This window comes from Phyllobates terribilis, unplaced genomic scaffold (genome assembly GCF_046119375.1).
Source record: "Phyllobates terribilis strain yellow unplaced genomic scaffold, ASM4611937v1 Scaffold_255__1_contigs__length_2797608, whole genome shotgun sequence".
Taxonomy (NCBI): Eukaryota; Metazoa; Chordata; class Amphibia; order Anura; family Dendrobatidae; genus Phyllobates; species Phyllobates terribilis.
In genome coordinates, this window is record NW_027363015.1 from 2,385,862 (window position 1) to 2,404,328 (window position 18,467).

The window sequence follows — 18,467 nt, forward strand, 5'->3', positions numbered from 1 at the left end:
GATCGAAGTCGATCGCGGCATTGCGGGGGCAAGGGGAGGTGATCGGCGATACTCACCTCCTCTTCCGGCTACCAGCGCAGTCTGCAAAGGCTTCCCGGGTGTTGCCATGACGACCCGATGTCGTCATGACAACATCCGGGTCACCAGAGAGCAGGAAGATTGCTTGGACATGCGCAGTGCATCTCCAAGCAATCTTCACACTGTGCATTTCTGACAGCTTGCATGGCATAGGGATGGTGCTCCATTCCTGTGCCATGCAGGCGATCAGAAAAAAAAAAGTGAAAGTCCCAGAGTGGGACAAAGTAATAAAGTGTATAAACTGTGTGAAAGTGGAAAAAAAAAAAAAAAAATGTGCAAAAATATTATAAAAAAATAAAAAAATTAATACACCAAAAATAAAAATATAATGTACCCATCAATAAATATGATTATAAAAAAAATAAAAAAAAAACAATAAAAGTACACATATTTGGTATCGCCGCGTCCGGAATAACCTGACTTATAAAACTGTCCCACTAGTTAACCCCTTCAGTGAACACGGTAAAAAAAAAAAAAAAAAAAACAAGCAAAAAACAATGCTTTATCACCATACCGCCAAACAAAAAGTGGAATAACACGCGATCAAAAAGACGCATATAAATAAAAATGATACCACTGAAAACGTCATCTCGTCCCGCAAAAAACAAGCCGCCATATAGCTCCATCAGCCGAAAAATAAAAAAGTTATAGCTCTCAGAATAAAGCGATACTAAAAAATATTTTTTTCTATAAAATAGCTTTTATTGTGTATAAGCGCCAAAACATAGAAAAATGATACAAATGTGGAACCGCTGTAAACGTACTGACCCGAAGAGTAAAGCTGCCTCATCAATTTTACCACACGCTGAACAGAATAAAAAAAAAAAAAAAAACAATTCCTGAATTGTTGGTTTTTGTTTATTCTGCCTCCCAAAAATCGGAATAGAAAGCGATCAAAAAATGTCACGTGCCTGAAAATGGCACCAATAACAACGTCAAGTCATCCTGCAAAAAACGAGCCGTCACATGACTGTCTGCCAAAATCTGGAAAAATTATAGCTCTCAAAATATGGCGATGCAAAAACTAGATTTTACAAAAAATGCGTCTTTTAGTGTGTGACAGCTGTCAGTCATAAAAACCCCATATGATTCTGGCATTGCTGTAATCACACCGACCCGAAGAATAAAGTCGTCTAATCACTTATACCGCACAAGGAACGGCGTCAAAAATAAACTCTTGAGTTAGGATTGGGCTAGGGTTAGGGCTGGGTTTGGGGCTAGGGCTGTGCTGGGGCTAGGGTTGTGCTGGGGCTAGGGTTGTGCTGGGGCTAGGGTTGTGCTGGGGCTAGGGTTGTGCTAGGGTTAGGGCTGGGGTTGGGATTTTTTTCAAAAGTAAGAAAAAAAGATGACGATATGGCGACTAGTGTTGAGAGCAAGTGCTCGCTACTTGAGTTTGCATCGGGTGCTCTGGTATGCATTTAGTATCGTGGGTATTTGAGTGACATGCTCGAGTCTCTGCCCCATATGCTTCGCGGCCAAAAAACTTTATGGGGATTGCCTGCCATGCACGAGCGATCCCCGCATGTTTTTTTTTGGGTGTCTAATAACCGTGAAACATGCGGAGCAGGGACTCGAGCATGTCACTCGAGCACACGCTGTACATGGTGCATACCTGAGTACCCGATGCAAACTCAAGTAGCGAGCACTTGCGCTCAAGAATAATGAAAACTTATTCAATATGATGACCTAATGTAAACAAATAATGTGCCGTACCTCTGGGTTCAAAATGTTCACTATACACCTTAATAAAATCTTTGAGGGGTATAGTTTCCAAAATGGGGACACTTGTGGGGGAGCTCCACTGTTTAGGCACATCACGGGCTCTCCAAACGCGACATGGTGTCCGCTAACAAATTGAATGGAAAATCGGCTCAAATTGTTAGCGGACGCCATGTTGCGTTTGGAGAGCCCCTGTGTGTCCAAACATTGGAGCTCCCCCACAAGTGACCCCATTTTGGAAACTAGACCCCCCAAGGCACCTATCTAGATGCATAGTGAGCACTTAGAACCCCCATGTGCTTCACAAATTGATTCGTAAAAATGAAAAAGTGAAAATAAAACACTTTTTCATTTTTATGAATCAATTTGTGAAGCACCTGGGGTTCCAAGTGCTCACTATGAATCTAGATAGGTGCCTTGGGGGGTCTAGTTTCCAAAATGGGGTCACTTGTGGGGGAGCTCCAATGTTTGGGCACACAGGGACTCTCTAAATGCAACATGGTATCCGCTAACAAATTGAATGGAAAATCGGCTCAAATTGTTAGCGGACACCACATTGCGTTTGGAGAGCCCCTCTGTGCCCAAACTTTGGAGCTCCCCCACAAGTGACCCCATTTTGGAAACTAGACCCCCCAAGGCACCTTTCTAGATGCATAGTGAGCACTTGGAACCCCCAGTTGCTTCACAAATTGATTCGTAAAAATGAAAAAGTGAAAAAAAAAACACTTTTTCATTTTTATGAATCAATTTGTGAAGCACCTGGGGTTCCAAGTGCTCACTATGAATCTAGATAGGTGCCTTGGGGGGTCTAGTTTCCAAAATGGGGTCACTTGTGGGGGAGCTCCAATGTTTGGGCACACAGGGACTCTCTAAATGCAACATGGTATCCGCTAACAAATTGAATGGAAAATCGGCTCAAATTGTTAGCGCACACCACATTGCGTTTGGAGAGCCCCTCTGTGCCCAAACTTTGGAGCTCCCCCACAAGTGACCCCATTTTGGAAACTAGACCCCCCAAGGCACCTTTCTAGATGCATAGTGAGCACTTGGAACCCCCAGGTGCTTCACAAATTGATTCGTAAAAATGAAAAAGTGAAAAAAAAAACACTTTTTCATTTTTATGAATCAATTTGTGAAGAACCTGGGGTTCCAAGTGCTCACTATGAATCTAGATAGGTGCCTTGGGGGGTCTAGTTTCCAAAATGGGGTCACTTGTGGGGGAGCTCCAATGTTTGGGCACACAGGGACTCTCCAAATGCAACATGATACCCGCTAACAAATTGTCGGCTCAAATTGTTAGCGGATATCATGTTGCATTTGGAGAGTCCCTGTGTGCCCAAACATTGGAGCTCCTCCACAAGTGACCCCATTTTGGAAACTAGACCCCCCAAGGCACCTATCTAGATGCATAGTGAGCAATTGGAACCCCTAGGTGCTTCACAAATTAATTCGTAAAAATGAAAAAGTGTTTTTTTTTTCACTTTTTCATTATTACGAATCAATTTGTGAAGCACCTGGGGGTTCCAAGTGCTCACTATGCATCTAGAAAGGTGCCTTGGGGGGTCTAGTTTCCAAAATGGGGTCACTTGTGGGGGAGCTCCAAAGTTTGGGCACAGAGGGGCTCTCCAAACGCAATGTGGCGTCCGCTAACAATTTGAGCCGATTTTCCATTCAATTTGTTAGCGGATACCATGTTGCATTTAGAGAGTCCCTGTGTGCCCAAACATTGGAGCTCCCCCACAAGTGACCCCATTTTGGAAACTAGACCCCCCAAGGCACCTATCTAGATGCATAGTGAGCACTTGGAACCCCTAGGTGCTTCACAAATTGATTCGTAAAAATGAAAAAGTGTTTTTTTTTTTCACTTTTTAATTATTACGAATCAATTTGTGAAGCACCTGGGGGTTCCAAGTGCTCACTATGCATCTAGAAAGGTGCCTTGGGGGGTCTAGTTTCCAAAATGGGGTCACTTGTGGGGGAGCTCCAAAGTTTGGGCACAGAGAAGCTCTCCAAACGCAATGTGGTGTCCGCTAACAATTTGAGCCGATTTTCCATTCAATTTGTTAGCGGATACCATGTTGCATTTAGAGAGTCCCTGTGTGCCCAAACATTGGAGCTCTCCCACAAGTGACCCCATTTTGGAAACTAGACCCCCCAAGGCACCTATCTAGATGCATAGTGAGCAGTTGGAACCCCCAGGTGCTTCACAAATTGATTCATAAAAATGAAAAAGTGTTTTTTTTTTCACTTTTTCATTGTTACGAATCAATTTGTGAAGCACCTGGGGGTTCCAAGTGCTCACTATGCATCTAGATAGGTGCCTTGGGGGGTCTAGTTTCCAAAATGGGGTCACTTGTGGGGGAGCTCCAATGTTTGGGCACACAGCAGCTCTCCAAACGCAACATGGTGTCGCTAACAATTTGAGCCAATTTTGCGTTAAATTTGTTAGCGGACACCATGTTGCATTTAGAGAGCCGCTGTGTGCCCAAATATTGGAGCTCCCCCACAAGTGACCCCATTTTGGAAACTAGACCACCCAAGGCACCTATCTAGATGCATAGTGAGCACTTGGAACCCTCAGGTGCTTCACAAATTGATTCATACAAATGAAAAAGTGTTTTTTTTTTCACTTTTTCATTGTTACGAATCAATTTGTGAAGCACCTGGGGGTTCCAAGTGCTCACTATGCATCTAGATAGGTGCCTTGGGGGGTCTAGTTTCCAAAATGGAGTCACTTGTGGGGGAGCTCCAATGTTTGGGCACACAGGGACTCTCTAAATGCAACATGGTGTCCTCTAACAAATTTAACGGAAAATCGGCTCAAATTGTTAGCGACACCATGTTGCGTTTGGAGAGCCGCTGTGTGCCCAAACATTGGAGCTCCCCCACAAGTGACCCCATTTTGGAAACTAGACCCCCCAAGGCACCTATCTAGATGCATTGTGAGCACTTGGAACACTCAGGTGCTTCACAAATTGATTCATAAAAATGAAAAAGTGTTTTTTTTTTCACTTTTTCATTGTTACGAATCAATTTGTGAAGCACCTGGGGGTTCCAAGTGCTCACTATGCATCTAGAAAGGTGCCTTGGTGGGTCTAGTTTCCAAAATGGGGTCACTTGTGGGGGAGCTCCAAAGTTTGGGCACACATGGGCTCTCCAAACACAACATGGCGTCCGCTAATTATTCAAGCAAATTTTACAATCAAAAAGTCAAATAGCGCTCCTTCCCTTCCGAGCCCTGCCGTGCGCCCAAACAGTATTTTTTCCCCAAATATTGGGTATCTGCGTGCCCAGGGGAAATTGCACAACAAATTTTGGGGTCCATTTTTTCTTGTTACCCCTGTGAAAATAAAAAAAATTGGGTCTAAATTAACATTTTTGTGAAAAAAGTTAAATGTTCATTTTTTTCTTCCACATTCAAAAAATTCCTGTGAAGCACCTGAAGGGTTAATAAAGTTCTTGAATGTGGTTTTGAGCACCTTGAGGGGTGCAGTTTTTAGAATGGTGTCACTTTTGGGTATTTTCTGTCATAAAGACCTCTCAAAGTGACTTCAAATGTGATGTGGTCCCTAAAAAAATGGTTTTGTAAATTTTGTTGGAAAAATGAGAAATCGCTGGTCAACTTTTAACCCTTATAGCTCCCTAACAAAAAAAAATTTTGGTTCCAAAATTGTGCTGATGTAAAGTAGACATGTGGGAAATGTTATTTATTAACTCTTTTGTGTGACATATCGCTCTGATTTCAGGGCTTAAAAATTCAAATTTTGAAAATTGCAAAATTTTCAAAATTTTCGCCAAATTTCCGTTTTTTTCACAAATAAACGCAAGTGATATCGAAGAAATTTTTCCACAATCATGAAGTACAATATGTCACGAAAAAACAATCTCAGAATCAGGGGGATCCGTTGAAGCGTTCGAGAGTAATTACCTCATAAAGTGACAGTGGTCAGAATTGTAAAAATTGGCCCGGTCATTAACGTGCAAACCACCCGCGGGGCTTAAGGGGTTAAAAGGCTGCTGTTGATAACAAGGGCATTTGCTAAATAGATGGTGTGTGTGCAACAATATACTGAAAGGTCAATTATATTGTGCAGCTTATCTCACCACCTGTAGTTATTTAGGTGAAAGCTCCAAAATGCTTGCCTAATATGTCTGTTTATCCAAAAGGAAGTAAAAAGGGAGAGCTAGAAAGATAGCATTGCATCATATTACATGGCAATGCAATGCACAGTTGCTGAAGTTGAACCAAAATGAGCTTGTAATCTGGCTTCTGCAACTTTGAACATGAAAAATCCAATGAGGAGAAGAAAAGCAAAGCCAAAGAGTCCATCCCAAAATCCGACAAACAAGCAAAATGAACAAAAAACATTGAATTCAATTCTTTCTGATTTTAGAAACTGCATTAAAGAAGGGGTGCACCGGTCCTGGAGATACTGCAATACCAGGTCAATGCGTGGAGTGGACAGAGCAAGCTCTTTTTCCATCTCCCTGTTCTAAAAATCCATTTAATATATGGTCCCCAGATAGGGGACGTATCAGATATTAAACTGATAAGAACAGATACTACACTTGATCTTAGCCAAAAGGCCGAGAAGCGATAACCAGAATTGGTTTCAAACTACGGAGCCACCCAAGGATCCTGAAAAGTCCATTTGTGGAGATGAGCTCCTGGACTCCCGTTAAGAAGACATGTTGTCAACCTCTAGATCCCTTACATGCCTGCACTTTTCGGCTTGCTGCTGCTGCAATCCACGCGTTTTAGATCTGCATAACTCCACCTCTTTAAACACAGCACCTTCACCCCCTGCTGTTCCCACCCGCCTCAACACCGTTGGAAGGGAGGAGAACCAATTAAGGCGGGGGGTGGGGTGGAACGAGCAGCTGTCTACCCTTAGCAGGAGGGCTCCTGATTACATACCTCTCCTGCTGCTGCTGCTGCTGGCTGTCCAGCAGCAGACTGAAGGTGGCTGCTGCTGTGCACAGGTATATAAAGGCTCAGAGCCTATTATGACACGCGCAGCCAGCGTTCCATTGCCACATTCCATCTACTGCAGGCAGGATACCTGGCTGGCTGAATGTCGCTGAGAAGCTCACAGAGACCGCCATAAGCAACAGTTTAACAGAATGCCACAGACTAATCAACCAAACTTTTTGGGTTGGGTTCTCTTTTATAGTCTGCAGGCATTAAATGAAAGAAGTCAGTGTTCCAGCAGAAGGAGACAACGTTTCAGAAAAGGCATTGTAGCAAACCAAAAAAGAAATTTTAAGCGCAGCAGAGTAACCAGCGCACATACCTGTTAGCTCAGGTGAGTTTAAAAGGCTGCTGTTGATAACAAGGGCATTTGCTAAATAGATGGTGTGTGTGCAACAATATACTGAAAGGTCAATTATATTGTGCAGCTTATCTCACCACCTGTAGTTATTTAGGTGAAAGCTCCAAAATGCTTGCCTAATATGTCTGTTTATCCAAAAGGAAGTAAAAAGGGAGAGCTAGAAAGATAGCATTGCATCACATTACATGGCAATGCAATGCACAGTTGCTGAAGTTGAACCAAAATGAGCTTGTAATCTGGCTTCTGCAACTTTGAACATGAAAAATCCAATGAGGAGAAGAAAAGCAAAGCCAAAGAGTCCATCCCAAAATCCGACAAACAAGCAAAATGAACAAAAAACATTGAATTCAATTCTTTCTGATTTTAGAAACTGCATTAAAGAAGGGGTGCACCGGTCCTGGAGATACTGCAATACCAGGTCAATGCGTGGAGTGGACAGAGCAAGCTCTTTTTCCATCTCCCTGTTCTAAAAATCCATTTAATATATGGTCCCCAGATAGGGGACGTATCAGATATTTAACTGATAAGAACAGATTTTTTTATCGAAAGCCCGAATTCGTGTACAAAACCCGAGTGCGCTTAAAAAAGTGACAAGTGCCACAAAAAAAGTGCACTAGGATGCTGGTCTTCTTGAAACCCTCTCCAAAAGGAGAAGGGTCCCCCAAACCATTCCCCGTCCCTCCGAGCCAAAAGGCCACAGCGAGGAACAGGGACAAAAAGCCACCTCCAGCCGAAGCCAGAGGCGACCCAATCTTACCCCCAGCACCTGCCCGAGTTCTCACCCGAGCAAGGCACTGGGAGCCAAAGACTGTGCTCCCCTCCCGGAAGAGGGGAGCCAACAACGCTCTCCTCCCGAAAGAGGAGAGCCAGGGGGGTTCAGGGGGGAGCGGAACCTGATGGCCACACACTCCCCCCCTAGACCTGCCAAGAGAGGAACCCGTAAGGGAACCGCATCCCGACAAAATCCTAGTAGGACGTGACACACGTGAATAAGTGGACACACAGTGACAAAGAAATTAAATAAATAGTGAAGGTTTCACAGTATAATACTGCCCGGACCTTCGACCGGGAATTGAAAAATTCCCCATCCTAAGGCCAGAAGGCCCGGAATAAGGGTGTGTGCGAAGAAAGAAAATTTGAAGTGCTTGTGCAAATGTGCCATAAACTCAAGTGGGGTTCCCAATCCCAGTGAGTTAAGGCACCCCAGGGTCACCACTCCTGGGGCACTTCACACTTCGGGCTTTCGATCTTCCCCGGCCCAACGGCGTCGATCCTGGGGGGCCATGCTTTCCACCAGATGACTATATTAGCCACCTGGCGTACTAACAAGCGCCTAAACCCCAGTGTGCATAATGTATCAATCTACTAGGGCGGCCAACATCCAAAACCGCCTTTTCGAAAGATACTACACTTGATCTTAGCCAAAAGGCCGAGAAGCGATAACCAGAATTGGTTTCAAACTACGGAGCCACCCAAGGATCCTGAAAAGTCCATTTGTGGAGATGAGCTCCTGGACTCCCGTTAAGAAGACATGTTGTCAACCTCTAGATCCCTTACATGCCTGCACTTTTCGGCTTGCTGCTGCTGCAATCCACGCGTTTTAGATCTGCATAACTCCACCTCTTTAAACACAGCACCTTCACCCCCTGCTGTTCCCACCCGCCTCAACACCGTTGGAAGGGAGGAGAACCAATTAAGGCGGGGGGTGGGGTGGAACGAGCAGCTGTCTACCCTTAGCAGGAGGGCTCCTGATTACATACCTCTCCTGCTGCTGCTGCTGCTGGCTGTCCAGCAGCAGACTGAAGGTGGCTGCTGCTGTGCACAGGTATATAAAGGCTCAGAGCCTATTATGACACGCGCAGCCAGCGTTCCATTGCCACATTCCATCTACTGCAGGCAGGATACCTGGCTGGCTGAATGTCGCTGAGAAGCTCACAGAGACCGCCATAAGCAACAGTTTAACAGAATGCCACAGACTAATCAACCAAACTTTTTGGGTTGGGTTCTCTTTTATAGTCTGCAGGCATTAAATGAAAGAAGTCAGTGTTCCAGCAGAAGGAGACAACGTTTCAGAAAAGGCATTGTAGCAAACCAAAAAAGAAATTTTAAGCGCAGCAGAGTAACCAGCGCACATACCTGTTAGCTCAGGTGAGTTTAAAAGGCTGCTGTTGATAACAAGGGCATTTGCTAAATAGATGGTGTGTGTGCAACAATATACTGAAAGGTCAATTATATTGTGCAGCTTATCTCACCACCTGTAGTTATTTAGGTGAAAGCTCCAAAATGCTTGCCTAATATGTCTGTTTATCCAAAAGGAAGTAAAAAGGGAGAGCTAGAAAGATAGCATTGCATCACATTACATGGCAATGCAATGCACAGTTGCTGAAGTTGAACCAAAATGAGCTTGTAATCTGGCTTCTGCAACTTTGAACATGAAAAATCCAATGAGGAGAAGAAAAGCAAAGCCAAAGAGTCCATCCCAAAATCCGACAAACAAGCAAAATGAACAAAAAACATTGAATTCAATTCTTTCTGATTTTAGAAACTGCATTAAAGAAGGGGTGCACCGGTCCTGGAGATACTGCAATACCAGGTCAATGCGTGGAGTGGACAGAGCAAGCTCTTTTTCCATCTCCCTGTTCTAAAAATCCATTTAATATATGGTCCCCAGATAGGGGACGTATCAGATATTAAACTGATAAGAACAGATTTTTTTATCGAAAGCCCGAATTCGTGTACAAAACCCGAGTGCGCTTAAAAAAGTGACAAGTGCCACAAAAAAAGTGCACTAGGATGCTGGTCTTCTTGAAACCCTCTCCAAAAGGAAAAGGGTCCCCCAAACCATTCCCCGTCCCTCCGAGCCAAAAGGCCACAGCGAGGAACAGGGACAAAAAGCCACCTCCAGCCGAAGCCAGAGGCGACCCAATCTTACCCCCAGCACCTGCCCGAGTTCTCACCCGAGCAAGGCACTGGGAGCCAAAGACTGTGCTCCCCTCCCGGAAGAGGGGAGCCAACAACGCTCTCCTCCCGAAAGAGGAGAGCCAGGGGGGTTCAGGGGGGAGCGGAACCTGATGGCCACACACTCCCCCCCTAGACCTGCCAAGAGAGGAACCCGTAAGGGAACCGCATCCCGACAAAATCCTAGTAGGACGTGACACACGTGAATAAGTGGACACACAGTGACAAAGAAATTAAATAAATAGTGAAGGTTTCACAGTATAATACTGCCCGGACCTTCGACCGGGAATTGAAAAATTCCCCATCCTAAGGCCAGAAGGCCCGGAATAAGGGTGTGTGCGAAGAAAGAAAATTTGAAGTGCTTGTGCAAATGTGCCATAAACTCAAGTGGGGTTCCCAATCCCAGTGAGTTAAGGCACCCCAGGGTCACCACTCCTGGGGCACTTCACACTTCGGGCTTTCGATCTTCCCCGGCCCAACGGCGTCGATCCTGGGGGGCCATGCTTTCCACCAGATGACTATATTAGCCACCTGGCGTACTAACAAGCGCCTAAACCCCAGTGTGCATAATGTATCAATCTGCTAGGGCGGCCAACATCCAAAACCGCCTTTTCGAAAGATACTACACTTGATCTTAGCCAAAAGGCCGAGAAGCGATAACCAGAATTGGTTTCAAACTACGGAGCCACCCAAGGATCCTGAAAAGTCCATTTGTGGAGATGAGCTCCTGGACTCCCGTTAAGAAGACATGTTGTCAACCTCTAGATCCCTTACATGCCTGCACTTTTCGGCTTGCTGCTGCTGCAATCCACGCGTTTTAGATCTGCATAACTCCACCTCTTTAAACACAGCACCTTCACCCCCTGCTGTTCCCACCCGCCTCAACACCGTTGGAAGGGAGGAGAACCAATTAAGGCGGGGGGTGGGGTGGAACGAGCAGCTGTCTACCCTTAGCAGGAGGGCTCCTGATTACATACCTCTCCTGCTGCTGCTGCTGCTGGCTGTCCAGCAGCAGACTGAAGGTGGCTGCTGCTGTGCACAGGTATATAAAGGCTCAGAGCCTATTATGACACGCGCAGCCAGCGTTCCATTGCCACATTCCATCTACTGCAGGCAGGATACCTGGCTGGCTGAATGTCGCTGAGAAGCTCACAGAGACCGCCATAAGCAACAGTTTAACAGAATGCCACAGACTAATCAACCAAACTTTTTGGGTTGGGTTCTCTTTTATAGTCTGCAGGCATTAAATGAAAGAAGTCAGTGTTCCAGCAGAAGGAGACAACGTTTCAGAAAAGGCATTGTAGCAAACCAAAAAAGAAATTTTAAGCGCAGCAGAGTAACCAGCGCACATACCTGTTAGCTCAGGTGAGTTTAAAAGGCTGCTGTTGATAACAAGGGCATTTGCTAAATAGATGGTGTGTGTGCAACAATATACTGAAAGGTCAATTATATTGTGCAGCTTATCTCACCACCTGTAGTTATTTAGGTGAAAGCTCCAAAATGCTTGCCTAATATGTCTGTTTATCCAAAAGGAAGTAAAAAGGGAGAGCTAGAAAGATAGCATTGCATCACATTACATGGCAATGCAATGCACAGTTGCTGAAGTTGAACCAAAATGAGCTTGTAATCTGGCTTCTGCAACTTTGAACATGAAAAATCCAATGAGGAGAAGAAAAGCAAAGCCAAAGAGTCCATCCCAAAATCCGACAAACAAGCAAAATGAACAAAAAACATTGAATTCAATTCTTTCTGATTTTAGAAACTGCATTAAAGAAGGGGTGCACCGGTCCTGGAGATACTGCAATACCAGGTCAATGCGTGGAGTGGACAGAGCAAGCTCTTTTTCCATCTCCCTGTTCTAAAAATCCATTTAATATATGGTCCCCAGATAGGGGACGTATCAGATATTAAACTGATAAGAACAGATACTACACTTGATCTTAGCCAAAAGGCCGAGAAGCGATAACCAGAATTGGTTTCAAACTACGGAGCCACCCAAGGATCCTGAAAAGTCCATTTGTGGAGATGAGCTCCTGGACTCCCGTTAAGAAGACATGTTGTCAACCTCTAGATCCCTTACATGCCTGCACTTTTCGGCTTGCTGCTGCTGCAATCCACGCATTTTAGATCTGCATAACTCCACCTCTTTAAACACAGCACCTTCACCCCCTGCTGTTCCCACCCGCCTCAACACCGTTGGAAGGGAGGAGAACCAATTAAGGCGGGGGGTGGGGTGGAACGAGCAGCTGTCTACCCTTAGCAGGAGGGCTCCTGATTACATACCTCTCCTGCTGCTGCTGCTGCTGGCTGTCCAGCAGCAGACTGAAGGTGGCTGCTGCTGTGCACAGGTATATAAAGGCTCAGAGCCTATTATGACACGCGCAGCCAGCGTTCCATTGCCACATTCCATCTACTGCAGGCAGGATACCTGGCTGGCTGAATGTCGCTGAGAAGCTCACAGAGACCGCCATAAGCAACAGTTTAACAGAATGCCACAGACTAATCAACCAAACTTTTTGGGTTGGGTTCTCTTTTATAGTCTGCAGGCATTAAATGAAAGAAGTCAGTGTTCCAGCAGAAGGAGACAACGTTTCAGAAAAGGCATTGTAGCAAACCAAAAAAGAAATTTTAAGCGCAGCAGAGTAACCAGCGCACATACCTGTTAGCTCAGGTGAGTTTAAAAGGCTGCTGTTGATAACAAGGGCATTTGCTAAATAGATGGTGTGTGTGCAACAATATACTGAAAGGTCAATTATATTGTGCAGCTTATCTCACCACCTGTAGTTATTTAGGTGAAAGCTCCAAAATGCTTGCCTAATATGTCTGTTTATCCAAAAGGAAGTAAAAAGGGAGAGCTAGAAAGATAGCATTGCATCACATTACATGGCAATGCAATGCACAGTTGCTGAAGTTGAACCAAAATGAGCTTGTAATCTGGCTTCTGCAACTTTGAACATGAAAAATCCAATGAGGAGAAGAAAAGCAAAGCCAAAGAGTCCATCCCAAAATCCGACAAACAAGCAAAATGAACAAAAAACATTGAATTCAATTCTTTCTGATTTTAGAAACTGCATTAAAGAAGGGGTGCACCGGTCCTGGAGATACTGCAATACCAGGTCAATGCGTGGAGTGGACAGAGCAAGCTCTTTTTCCATCTCCCTGTTCTAAAAATCCATTTAATATATGGTCCCCAGATAGGGGACGTATCAGATATTAAACTGATAAGAACAGATACTACACTTGATCTTAGCCAAAAGGCCGAGAAGCGATAACCAGAATTGGTTTCAAACTACGGAGCCACCCAAGGATCCTGAAAAGTCCATTTGTGGAGATGAGCTCCTGGACTCCCGTTAAGAAGACATGTTGTCAACCTCTAGATCCCTTACATGCCTGCACTTTTCGGCTTGCTGCTGCTGCAATCCACGCGTTTTAGATCTGCATAACTCCACCTCTTTAAACAGAGCACCTTCACCCCCTGCTGTTCCCACCCGCCTCAACACCGTTGGAAGGGAGGAGAACCAATTAAGGCGGGGGGTGGGGTGGAACGAGCAGCTGTCTACCCTTAGCAGGAGGGCTCCTGATTACATACCTCTCCTGCTGCTGCTGCTGCTGCTGGCTGTCCAGCAGCAGACTGAAGGTGGCTGCTGCTGTGCACAGGTATATAAAGGCTCAGAGCCTATTATGACACGCGCAGCCAGCGTTCCATTGCCACATTCCATCTACTGCAGGCAGGATACCTGGCTGGCTGAATGTCGCTGAGAAGCTCACAGAGACCGCCATAAGCAACAGTTTAACAGAATGCCACAGACTAATCAACCAAACTTTTTGGGTTGGGTTCTCTTTTATAGTCTGCAGGCATTAAATGAAAGAAGTCAGTGTTCCAGCAGAAGGAGACAACGTTTCAGAAAAGGCATTGTAGCAAACCAAAAAAGAAATTTTAAGCGCAGCAGAGTAACCAGCGCACATACCTGTTAGCTCAGGTGAGTTTAAAAGGCTGCTGTTGATAACAAGGGCATTTGCTAAATAGATGGTGTGTGTGCAACAATATACTGAAAGGTCAATTATATTGTGCAGCTTATCTCACCACCTGTAGTTATTTAGGTGAAAGCTCCAAAATGCTTGCCTAATATGTCTGTTTATCCAAAAGGAAGTAAAAAGGGAGAGCTAGAAAGATAGCATTGCATCACATTACATGGCAATGCAATGCACAGTTGCTGAAGTTGAACCAAAATGAGCTTGTAATCTGGCTTCTGCAACTTTGAACATGAAAAATCCAATGAGGAGAAGAAAAGCAAAGCCAAAGAGTCCATCCCAAAATCCAACAAACAAGCAAAATGAACAAAAAAAATAGAATTCAATTCTTTCTGATTTTAGAAACTGCATTAAAGAAGGGGTGCACCGGTCCTGGAGATACTGCAATACCAGGTCAATGCGTGGAGTGGACAGAGCAAGCTCTTTTTCCATCTCCCTGTTCTAAAAATCCATTTAATATATGGTCCCCAGATAGGGGACGTATCAGATATTAAACTGATAAGAACAGATACTACACTTGATCTTAGCCAAAAGGCCGAGAAGCGATAACCAGAATTGGTTTCAAACTACGGAGCCACCCAAGGATCCTGAAAAGTCCATTTGTGGAGATGAGCTCCTGGACTCCCGTTAAGAAGACATGTTGTCAACCTCTAGATCCCTTACATGCCTGCACTTTTCGGCTTGCTGCTGCTGCAATCCACGCGTTTTAGATCTGCATAACTCCACCTCTTTAAACACAGCACCTTCACCCCCTGCTGTTCCCACCCGCCTCAACACCGTTGGAAGGGAGGAGAACCAATTAAGGCGGGGGGTGGGGTGGAACGAGCAGCTGTCTACCCTTAGCAGGAGGGCTCCTGATTACATACCTCTCCTGCTGCTGCTGCTGCTGGCTGTCCAGCAGCAGACTGAAGGTGGCTGCAGCTGTGCACAGGTATATAAAAGCTCAGAGCCTATTATGACACGCGCAGCCAGCGTTCCATTGCCACATTCCATCTACTGCAGGCAGGATACCTGGCTGGCTGAATGTCGCTGAGAAGCTCACAGAGACCGCCATAAGCAACAGTTTAACAGAATGCCACAGACTAATCAACCAAACTTTTTGGGTTGGGTTCTCTTTTATAGTCTGCAGGCATTAAATGAAAGAAGTCAGTGTTCCAGCAGAAGGAGACAACGTTTCAGAAAAGGCATTGTAGCAAACCAAAAAAGAAATTTTAAGCGCAGCAGAGTAACCAGCGCACATACCTGTTAGCTCAGGTGAGTTTAAAAGGCTGCTGTTGATAACAAGGGCATTTGCTAAATAGATGGTGTGTGTGCAACAATATACTGAAAGGTCAATTATATTGTGCAGCTTATCTCACCACCTGTAGTTATTTAGGTGAAAGCTCCAAAATGCTTGCCTAATATGTCTGTTTATCCAAAAGGAAGTAAAAAGGGAGAGCTAGAAAGATAGCATTGCATCACATTACATGGCAATGCAATGCACAGTTGCTGAAGTTGAACCAAAATGAGCTTGTAATCTGGCTTCTGCAACTTTGAACATGAAAAATCCAATGAGGAGAAGAAAAGCAAAGCCAAAGAGTCCATCCCAAAATCCGACAAACAAGCAAAATGAACAAAAAACATTGAATTCAATTCTTTCTGATTTTAGAAACTGCATTAAAGAAGGGGTGCACCGGTCCTGGAGATACTGCAATACCAGGTCAATGCGTGGAGTGGACAGAGCAAGCTCTTTTTCCATCTCCCTGTTCTAAAAATCCATTTAATATATGGTCCCCAGATAGGGGACGTATCAGATATTAAACTGATAAGAACAGATTTTTTTTTTTTTTTTTTTTTTTCTCCTCAGACGAGGAAATTCCACAGTCTATGGAAACCAGACAAAGGAAAATTCCATCAAAACAGCTGCGTCAAATCCAATACGCAATTTGCTGTCCCCATCATCATCGGAAATATTTATTTCATATTTCAAAACAACAATAACAAAAATCAAGAGGTACTAACAATATATCTCCACTTTTTAACTTTCCATATTCCCTCCGCATCCACTTCCCCTCTCCTCTTTTTGTCCCATAGGAAACACACATACATCTTCCCCAAAATCACCTTCACACTATCCTTTACAGCAATTTCCTTCCTTTTAAACACATACACATTCCTCACATCCCATAACACTTCCTTTATACATGCAAGCATCAACCACAAGACTCTTTCCTTCGTCCCATCACATATTCCCAAACCAAACATAAACAACTCAAAAGACAACAAATTCACACCACACAATTCTTTACACAAAGGCCCCATTCTCCCAATCACATCTCTAGCATACTGGCAATTCCAAAAAACATGCAACACACTTTCCCTTCCACCACAGCCATTTCTTGGACACATTTCACTCCTCACCAAACCTCTATTCCTCTGAAACTCTCTCACAGGTAATACTCCATGTAAAGACTGCCACACAACTTCACTCTGTTTGTTGGTCATACCACTCATCCGCACTTTCTTCCAAACCTTCTGCACATCACCACCCCTAACCATATTTATTCCACATTCTACCTCTCTACATTCAATCATCCTATACACAGCCTTCTTATTCTCCAGCAATCTCACATCTGCATCACACAGTTCATACCTCACCAAAAACTTATAAACCCACACATACCATACAGGCACCTCAAAAGCAATCGGACATCGCAAATCCCTTTCTTGCCACTTTAAACGAAACAAATACGCTCCAAATAAATACCTACACATAGATGAAAACTTTCCATCCGCCCTAATCACTTTCAAAACAAACACAACGATATTCACACCAAAAAACACGTCCAAATTCGGAAAACCCAAACCACCTTTTTCCACTCTTTTAACCAAAATTTCTCTCCTAGCTCTCTCCATTTTCGAGTTCCACAAAAAAACAAATAAAATTCTATTCAAGCTTCTCATACACATATATCCTGGTGGAAATACTACCGCAATATATAAAAATATTGGCAACACCACACTCTTAACAATTAAAATCTTCCCAAAAAAGAATAAACTCCTCAATTTCCAAAAATTCAACTTCTGCTCAACTTTTCCTTTCGCATCATCCCAACTTTCTTTCCCATCCAAACTCTCTGAAAACTTCACACCCAAAACTTTAATAGGTCCATTCACTACATTCACACCTACATCCCTACTTAAACTTCCGCCTCCAAAACCCTTACACTCACTCTTTTCCCAATTCACTTTAAACGCAGATGCACCACAAAAAATAGACACTAACAACTTCACCCGCCTCACCGAACATTCAGAATCACATAATACACACACGTCATCCATATAACCACTCACCTTCCATTCTTTTCCTCCACCTCCCGGCACTTGCACACCACGAATTACCTTATCTTTCCTCAGCATACACAACAATGGCTCAATTGCACAAATAAATGCTACAGGGGACAAAGGACACCCCTGTCGCACACCCGAAAACACATTCACTTTCCTACCCACATACCCATTCATTAAAACACAGCTATAAACACCCGCATACAAACTTCTCACTCGCCCAACAAAATCAGCCGGAAAACCCATTTTTAACAACACTCTGAACAAAAAACCATGCGACAACCTATCATAAGCCTTTTCAAAATCCAAACTTAACAAAAATACACTCTTCTTACGACCCATGCAATCCCATAGACAATCTCTTAACATACACACACGCTCATGAATCCGCCTCCCAGGTACCGCACAACACTGCTCATCCCCAATCACACTCTCTATCACATCACGCATCCTATTAGCCATAAGTTTTGCATAGATTTTATAATCACAATTAAGTAACGTTATTGGCCTCCAATTCCTCAGACTTTTCAAATCCCCTTTCTTAGGAATTAACACAACCATACCTGCACGCATACTCTCAGCCACCTCCATGTTTCCCCACATATACTTACATACATCCACAAAGTCCTTACCAATCACACCCCACATCACACGATAAAATTCTACTGGGAGGCCATCCTCCCCCGGCGTCTTATTCAAAGCCATACTACACATAACCTTCCATACCTCATCACCAGTCACCTCACCCATCACTCTCTCTCTTTCTGCTTCACTCAACTTACTCTCTAACACACTCAAAACATCATTCTCCAAACATTCATCCCTCTGTTTCACTGCATACAGATCCTCATAAAACTTAGCCACCTCTTCACACATATCCTCTCCACTCACCTCACTTCCATCTGCTCCATACACCACGCTCATACTCTGTTTCTTTCCAAAAACTTTTTTAAAGAAAAACCGAGAACATTTCTCATCCTGCTCCATCTTATCAATCTTTGCCCTAAACACTATGCTTCT

At 44.2% G+C, this 18,467-nt stretch overlaps 5 non-coding genes and 4 pseudogenes across 5 annotated transcripts; all 9 read right to left on the bottom strand.

Moving 5' to 3' along the window:
* Positions 1–6,205: 6,205 nt before the first annotated feature.
* Positions 6,206–6,396, bottom strand: LOC141219230 (U2 spliceosomal RNA). Its single transcript, XR_012287831.1, has one exon. It is a non-coding gene; the product is annotated as a U2 spliceosomal RNA (small nuclear RNA).
* Positions 6,397–7,511: 1,115 nt separating this feature from the next.
* LOC141219197 (U2 spliceosomal RNA) lies at positions 7,512–7,690 on the bottom strand (annotated as a pseudogene).
* A 789-nt stretch (positions 7,691–8,479) lies between these two features.
* LOC141219224 (U2 spliceosomal RNA) lies at positions 8,480–8,571 on the bottom strand (annotated as a pseudogene).
* A 1,115-nt stretch (positions 8,572–9,686) lies between these two features.
* LOC141219184 (U2 spliceosomal RNA) lies at positions 9,687–9,865 on the bottom strand (annotated as a pseudogene).
* Positions 9,866–10,654: 789 nt separating this feature from the next.
* Positions 10,655–10,746, bottom strand: LOC141219229 (U2 spliceosomal RNA; annotated as a pseudogene).
* A 1,115-nt stretch (positions 10,747–11,861) lies between these two features.
* On the bottom strand, positions 11,862–12,052 carry LOC141219232 (U2 spliceosomal RNA). Its single transcript, XR_012287832.1, has one exon. It is a non-coding gene; the product is annotated as a U2 spliceosomal RNA (small nuclear RNA).
* A 1,115-nt stretch (positions 12,053–13,167) lies between these two features.
* LOC141219233 (U2 spliceosomal RNA) lies at positions 13,168–13,358 on the bottom strand. Its single transcript, XR_012287833.1, has one exon. It is a non-coding gene; the product is annotated as a U2 spliceosomal RNA (small nuclear RNA).
* Positions 13,359–14,476: 1,118 nt separating this feature from the next.
* Positions 14,477–14,667, bottom strand: LOC141219234 (U2 spliceosomal RNA). The gene has a single exon (XR_012287834.1). It is a non-coding gene; the product is annotated as a U2 spliceosomal RNA (small nuclear RNA).
* A 1,115-nt stretch (positions 14,668–15,782) lies between these two features.
* On the bottom strand, positions 15,783–15,976 carry LOC141219205 (U2 spliceosomal RNA). Its single transcript, XR_012287825.1, has one exon. It is a non-coding gene; the product is annotated as a U2 spliceosomal RNA (small nuclear RNA).
* Positions 15,977–18,467: the final 2,491 nt, after the last annotated feature.